This window comes from Abramis brama (assembly GCF_963993115.1).
Source record: "Abramis brama genome assembly, chromosome: 23".
In the NCBI taxonomy this organism is placed as follows: Eukaryota; Metazoa; Chordata; class Actinopteri; order Cypriniformes; family Leuciscidae; genus Abramis; species Abramis brama.
The window spans coordinates 5,950,049-5,956,947 of record NC_139985.1 but is presented as its reverse complement, the minus strand read 5'-3'; the positions used below and the strand labels follow the sequence as shown (position 1 = coordinate 5,956,947).

At 36.2% G+C, this 6,899-nt stretch overlaps 1 long non-coding RNA gene across 1 annotated transcript; it reads left to right on the top strand.

Moving 5' to 3' along the window:
- Positions 1–2,911: 2,911 nt before the first annotated feature.
- Positions 2,912–6,111, top strand: LOC311074947. Its single transcript, XR_014604413.1, has 4 exons — positions 2,912–3,031; positions 3,403–3,523; positions 3,720–3,797; positions 4,767–6,111. It is a non-coding gene; the product is annotated as an uncharacterized lncRNA (long non-coding RNA).
- Positions 6,112–6,899: the final 788 nt, after the last annotated feature.

Here is a 6,899-nt window from a genome sequence, read left to right as displayed (position 1 = left end):
GCAGTTCCATTAGAATTCCACTGGAGGTGATCGCGGGCGAGTGCAGACTGAATGGGAGTCAATGGGGCTAGACGGCTAAATGTGTCTCTTTCACCCGATTGCCGTTGAGAAATCTCAGATTTTATTGTAGGTTTTGCAAGTTCAACATGTGTTATAGGTCGAAAGTTGAATGAACGAGTACTTATTTCTTTTCGATTTCTTACAGGTTGAGTTGTTGTTGCCCATAACACGCTAGCATTCTGCTAATGACGTCAGCATTCTGACGTCATTGACATTTTAAAAGACTTTTTAAACCAAATAAGTGACTCTAAAAAATCTAACACCCAGCAATGTGTAATTTCTTTGCATCTCCTTTCGAATACAACATTCAAATTACTAGACAAAAAATTATATCCTGAGAAAAGTGGATTTTGAGGGTTTTTCGCCATAGACCTCTATTCATTCTGCACTCGCCTGCGAGCGCCCCCGCATGGACAGAGACGTGTTACTGCAGCCAGTCCAGAAACCGGAAGTAAGCAGAGAGTGCCAATTCTCTTCCTATTAGACATTCTCTGATTAAACCACGTTAAGCCTTTTCTCGAATGAAGCAGACACGCGTAATGTCAGATAACATTGTAACAACGTAGAATTTTAAGACGCGTCAGGCTGTTGTTCAGTCACTGCGAGACGACCTTCTGACAATTTGTTGTAATGGTAGATAGGCCTATATATAACCACCATTTAGCATTTAATGTTGTGAGGTTAATTTTGAATTAGTCAGATGTTAGATAATTATATACCTTTTAAATATTTTATTTTTAAATATCAAATTGGTGTAAAAAAATCTGAACATTTTAGTAACTAAGCAGAATTGTATTAGGTATAACAACAATTTATATTGTTTACATGGTACAATATCTGATAAGCTACTTTTTCTATTGCTTGACACAAATTTTATGATTTCAATTCAGTTCAGTGCTTGTGATTTGATTCAATATTGACTCATTTGGATACATATTAGGTAGGCTACACAAGATAGGCATTAATTTTTCTCAGGACAAAAAAAAAAAAAAAAAAACTCACATCAGCCCAGACATATAATGCGTTTTTTTATTATTATTATTATAACAACAACAACTGTATTTAACATTGTTCATTAGCTAGAGATCATCCGTTCACGTGACGCTATAAGGATCTGTCACGTCACATTTACAAGCGCCAAAACGGTATTTATTGCTTGAATTTCGAAATAAAATTGACAGAATCTGAGAGATGAGATTATTATTTTTTAACATAAGTATCCTGCTCTGTCTTGTCTGTCTGTCTCCGTGTCCTCTTTGCTTTGCGATTTTACTGTGCGCGAGAAAATTGATGTGTGGCGTCACGTGAGAGCGTGAATGCGTGAGAGTTGGCAGCTATGCCTTAGCAGACAAATCAAATGAAAAACTAAACAGTGCGAGCGAGGCTACATTAGTCACATTAGAAATATTTTGTTGTTGTATTGATTGTTCATCAATGATCATTTGACTAATACATTTTTTAAGGCAAATCATTCAGACTGCTAGATTGATCACTTACAACGATCAGATGAAAATTGGCACTAAAAAAGAGAGAAAATAATTATTTTCATGCCATTCACCATAAAATCAATAAAAGCTGTTATTTATGAATATATAAAAACATCTGAAAATGTACAAAATAAATTCTAACAAATAAAAGGAATATTAAGTCACAATACAACATATTTTCATTATTGAAAATATTTTTACTTGAATATGATTAATATTTTTCCCTGGTTGTATAAATAGCCTATTGTACCTTTACCTTTTCACGCGCTCCTGAGAGAGCGAACTCCCGCACTTTAACGCAGCCAAATATTAGAGTAAAATATTATTAATAATTGTAAACTTACTTAAAAAAAAAAAAATAACGTTAACTTTACCAACATGAATCTGAAACGAAATAGGTTTTCTCAATCCTAGTAAATCGCTCCATATTGTGTGAATGACGTCAGGCAGATATAACGGTATTAAAGGTGAACTAAGTAACTTTTTTACCTTAACTGAACAGCTTCGGAGTCATTGGAATGGTTATATTACTTATTTCGGGTTGAATGGTGGACGTTTCGCACCCCCCTGGTGCCCGTGAGCGGAAAATCCGCACTTGCAAGTTTGAGCCGCCGGGCCGCCGGTGTCGTGCCAAATTTCTACCCCCGCCAAATTATTACCCCCCTAGTATTGGTAGGTTTAGATTAGTTGTGGGGGAGGGGTTAGGATTAGGGGTGGGGTTAGGATTAGGCTATCAGGTACTGACTTCAACGAGGGGGGTAATAATTTGGCAGGGGGTCGAAATTCGGCACAACACCGGAAAGGACACGCGCACAGTCGCACACACTCATCTTATGTTCAAAAATCATTCTTAGTTTGGAGAAGATCTTTCCTCTCTTAACTGGATTAAGTACGCCGTTGACATTAAATGAAACAATTTTCATGGAATAGTAGTGGCAAAAGTGTCTTAACATACAGCATCCCCTTTGATAGAACTAACGTAAACTGAAACAAATTAACAAAACCAAAGTCTAAATTCTTAATTAACCATATAAGATACAAAGTGAACTTCCATAATTGACGTCGTTACCTAGCAGATTCGATTAAAGTCATTTGAGCTATACTGCATGTCCCGATTATTCACTGTAAAAAATCCAACTCACAAAAAGTTAGACTAATTATTATATTTAAGTTAACTGGACAATTAAATGCAAAAATGTTGGCTTAACTAGTGAAAAGTCGTTGGTTCAACAATTGTTGAACCAACATAGTATTAGTTGTAAATTCGATTTGTAAATGCGAGTTAACAAGCATACAAGTTGGGTTGGAAGTTGGAGCATGCGCACTGTAACGACCACGAAGTTGGCGCATGTGCAGTGAAGCGCGCGCGAACACCAAACAGTGGAAAGACGAAGGAGCCATTTTGATCATCAGCGTGCGAGACCTACGGATTTACTTGCATCCAACTGCATCCAACGTGTTTCTTCTCAAAGTCATAATTTTATGTAAGTAATAAGTAGAATATATGCATTATTTTGAAGTTGTTTGTAAAATTAGTATGTATTATTGATCGCAAAGCCCTGTTAACGTATGCATGGTATGATTTTTTTTTCTACGAGCAAGATTAACTGTTAAACAAGTCTCCTAACTTCAGCATTCAGCATGTAAAATGTTTATAATAGAATCTGAGGTAATCGTTTTGAGTTAAGAAGTTCGAAATCGCCACTTATTTTAAACTAACTTTATTTAGTTTGGGATTTTTTGCAATAACGTGACACCAAAGAAATATTTTAAAGTCGACTCTTTATCCTGAATTTATAGGCTAATGTTATTCACACACGCGTTGCCGTGGGCTAATATAAATTTCCCATTTCAGACAACTCAAAGTCAGTGAAAATCTGCACATTGTGTCCTTGTGCCCTTTGCCTGGCTAGGCATTCTCACGTGTTTCTACTCATCGGAATCGACAAGACTGCTAAGTTAACGGCTCATTTAAAGTAAGTATCATTTTATGGAGTTGATTTTGATTTGATATTAACAGATAACGTTATATGCACATAAAATCAATGAATTTGCAAATGTATTCTGCTCTCCACAAACATGCATGTCAACTTGTGTCTGTAATTAATTTGATCTAATTCAAAGTAACGTTACCACAAATTGTATTAACAAACATGTCTTTTTTTGTAACAGTCTCATCCGCAAACCGTCCTGGAAGGTCTCCCAGTGTTTCTCAGAGAAGACTCTTCAGCACTTTTTAGAACATGCCAGGTGAGTCATGTTTCATTACTTGTACATCATCTTGCCATGGTAATGGGAATTTTTGTGTTAAAGGGATGGTTCTGAGTAATTTCAACCTTAGGGTCACCCAGGTGGGTGTTTGACTCATGGTCATAGTGCAAAGGACTCTAGGTTGAAATTACTCTGAACAACCTCTTTAAAGGAGAACTCCAATTAATTTTAACATGGAGATATTTTTTATTTTATTTTTTTGTAAATTTGGAGTGTACAACGTCAAAAATCAGTGTTGCCTACACGTGTTATCCTCTTTTTAAAATTTGCACCCTGTTGACTTAAATGGGACTAGTTTTAAACCTGCTTTTAGCCTCTTAACATCCTTGATATGACATTTCAAGTGCCCAGCCATTATGAGTGATTCCTTCAAGAGGGAGTACGGTGAATATGACTGACTGCATTAGATGTAAAAGATATGAATAAAAGTGATGTTAATTCAGCCAGCACACATCGTGTTTACATCCTGTTTTCGGTCGACTGTTCGACAGTACCCAACAGTGTACACTGTTCTATGTACTGTAAAATTATCTCAATGTTAAAATTGACTGAAGTTCTCCTTTAACAACAAACAGATTGTTTTGATTATTCATTAGTTATTGATTTAAAGTATATTTTTGCAAATACACCATGATTCAGTCAATGATTTTGTATGCAATTTGTAAATCTCTAATATTTTGAATTTTAATGAAACTGAAAATATACCATCTTGGTTATTATAATTGCTTTTTTGTGATGTAGCTTATTCAGGGCAGTACTAAATTGAAAAAATAGCCAATTGTATTTTGTGTATTTATGTACTTAATAAAATTATTAACATCTTGCAGATTCTGCAGGTGGGATTGCAAAATTTAGAGCACATCAATTACTTAATAGTTCCTTTTTTTGTTGTTGTTGGTGTCAAGTGATACTGATTTATTCTTTTTTTATTATTATTATTATCATCAGGACAAGACTCCAGAGGACAGACAGACCAGAGGGATGAAGGTGGGAATCCTTATTGTAATTGAAGATGATGCCTGCCCCAGCACACTGCCCAGTGTCATCAAATTTTCCGTTGTGTTGGAGGAGGTAATTGTACTGAAAGATGCTGCAGATTTGCAGTCTGCACTTGCTTACCTCTTCGGCCTTCTGTTTGCCTTGGATTTTGAGTACCCGAAGCAACTAAAATACACTTTCGAGGTTATTGAGAAGGTGTTCATGGAGATGGGCAGCACTCATTGTTCTCCTAGGGTAATGTCCCTAAAAAATAAGCTATTACTGTGATGTTGCATTTATCTTAAGCATTTAAGATGAAAGTACATAGGTTTTTTTTGTATTTTTTGAAATGTGCTTGCATTTTGTTTGAATTTTTTTTTTTTACTGTAAACTTGATTGTGATAAACATTGTGCCACTCTTTCAGCACTTTAAGGCCAAACGTTAACCTGCACTTGCATATACTTGTTCGGCTTTCTGTTTGCCGTTGATTTTGAGTACCCAGAGAAACTGAAATACTCTTTTGAGGTTATTGAAGGTGTTCATGGAGATGAGCTCTCATTGTTCTGCTAGTACCTCAAAACTAAGATTTTACTGTGACTTGTATTTAAACTGTAAACTTGAGGTTGTGAAAAACATTGTGCCACTGTTTCAGCAATTTAAGCCCAAACGTTGAAGGAACACGCCAACTTTTTAGGCCATTAGCTTATTCACAGTATACCCCAGAGTTAAATAAGTCCATACATGCCCTTCTCATCTCTGTGTGTGCTGTAACTCTGTCTGACGATCCCACTGCCAGCCTAGCTTAGCACAAAGACTGGAGGCAAATGGCTCCAGCTAGCATACTGCTCCCAATATGTGACAAAAAAAAAAAAAAGACCTTGTTATTTATACTAGCTGTAACTATACAAATCTTAACATGTAAATAGGAAAATGTTGGTGTTATTTTGTCACTTATTTGGGATTGGTATGCTAGTTTGAATCATTTACCTCCAGTCTGTGTGCGAAGCTAGGCTAGTGGTGGGTGCGTCAGACAGAGTTACGGCATGCACAGAGATGAAAAGGGTGTGTATGGACTTATCTAACTCTGGGGAAACAGTAAATAAGCTAAAGTCCCAAAAAGTCAGCGTGCTGCTTTAACTTGCACTTACATTGCTCATTTGTGTTTCATGTTAACAATTTTAAATGTTACGCATAGAACGTGTCAATGTGATAACACTTTGAATGTTAAAGAAAGTGTTTTTTCTGCATTTTGTTTTATTACTTTAAGAATAAGTATAGCTGTTGAACATTGTTTTTTGCAGAAATAAAACTTTCAACAAAATTTCAAGAATGTAGTAGTTTTATTTTTTTAAACCTGTAATGTTTAAAAACACATTTTTAGTCCACTTAACATACTTTATTAAGTTAAGTTAACATAACATTAAAAGTTGAAATTTTAGAATTTTCTAAGTTTTTTTAACTACAAAAACTCAATCAGCTGAACAAAAGATCTTAAGTTGGGAGAAATGTGACTTTACTTAGTGAATTGAGTTAAGTGAACTACTTGATTTAAAAGTTGAGTAAACTCAAAAAAGCCATGCAGCAAGTTGCCTCGAAATTTTAAGTTAAGTCAACTTTTTTTTTTTTACAGTGTTCAAAACTGCGCTGAATTAACTAGGTTGTAAAAAAAAAAAAACAAATCTCAAATTGACGGCTCCCCGTCTCTCTTTCCTCTTAATAAGATACAAAGCCGGGAATCATGACCGGGCAGAGATTGTCGAGATTAGGAACTCGCGTCTTTTCTTCGGAAAGTCTGCAACTTCTCCCTGAATGTTGGGCCTCTCCTCTGTTGGAGATCGCGGATACCCTTGCTTCGGCCGCCTCTCTGCCAAGTCATCCGTTGGATCTGTTCCATCAGGGTGCCCGGGTGACTGATAGGCTGCACTGGAAGTCCTCGCTTTGCCATATCTTGCGTTGCTTCCTCTACTGTGTTATATGTCTTCGTTCCATCCTCGTACATCACCATCAAACGAGCGGGAAACAGAGTTCTAAATTTCACTCCACTGTCCTTCAGGACTTCACATATCTCTGCGTACTCTCTTCGCATCTGAAGTACTTGAGGA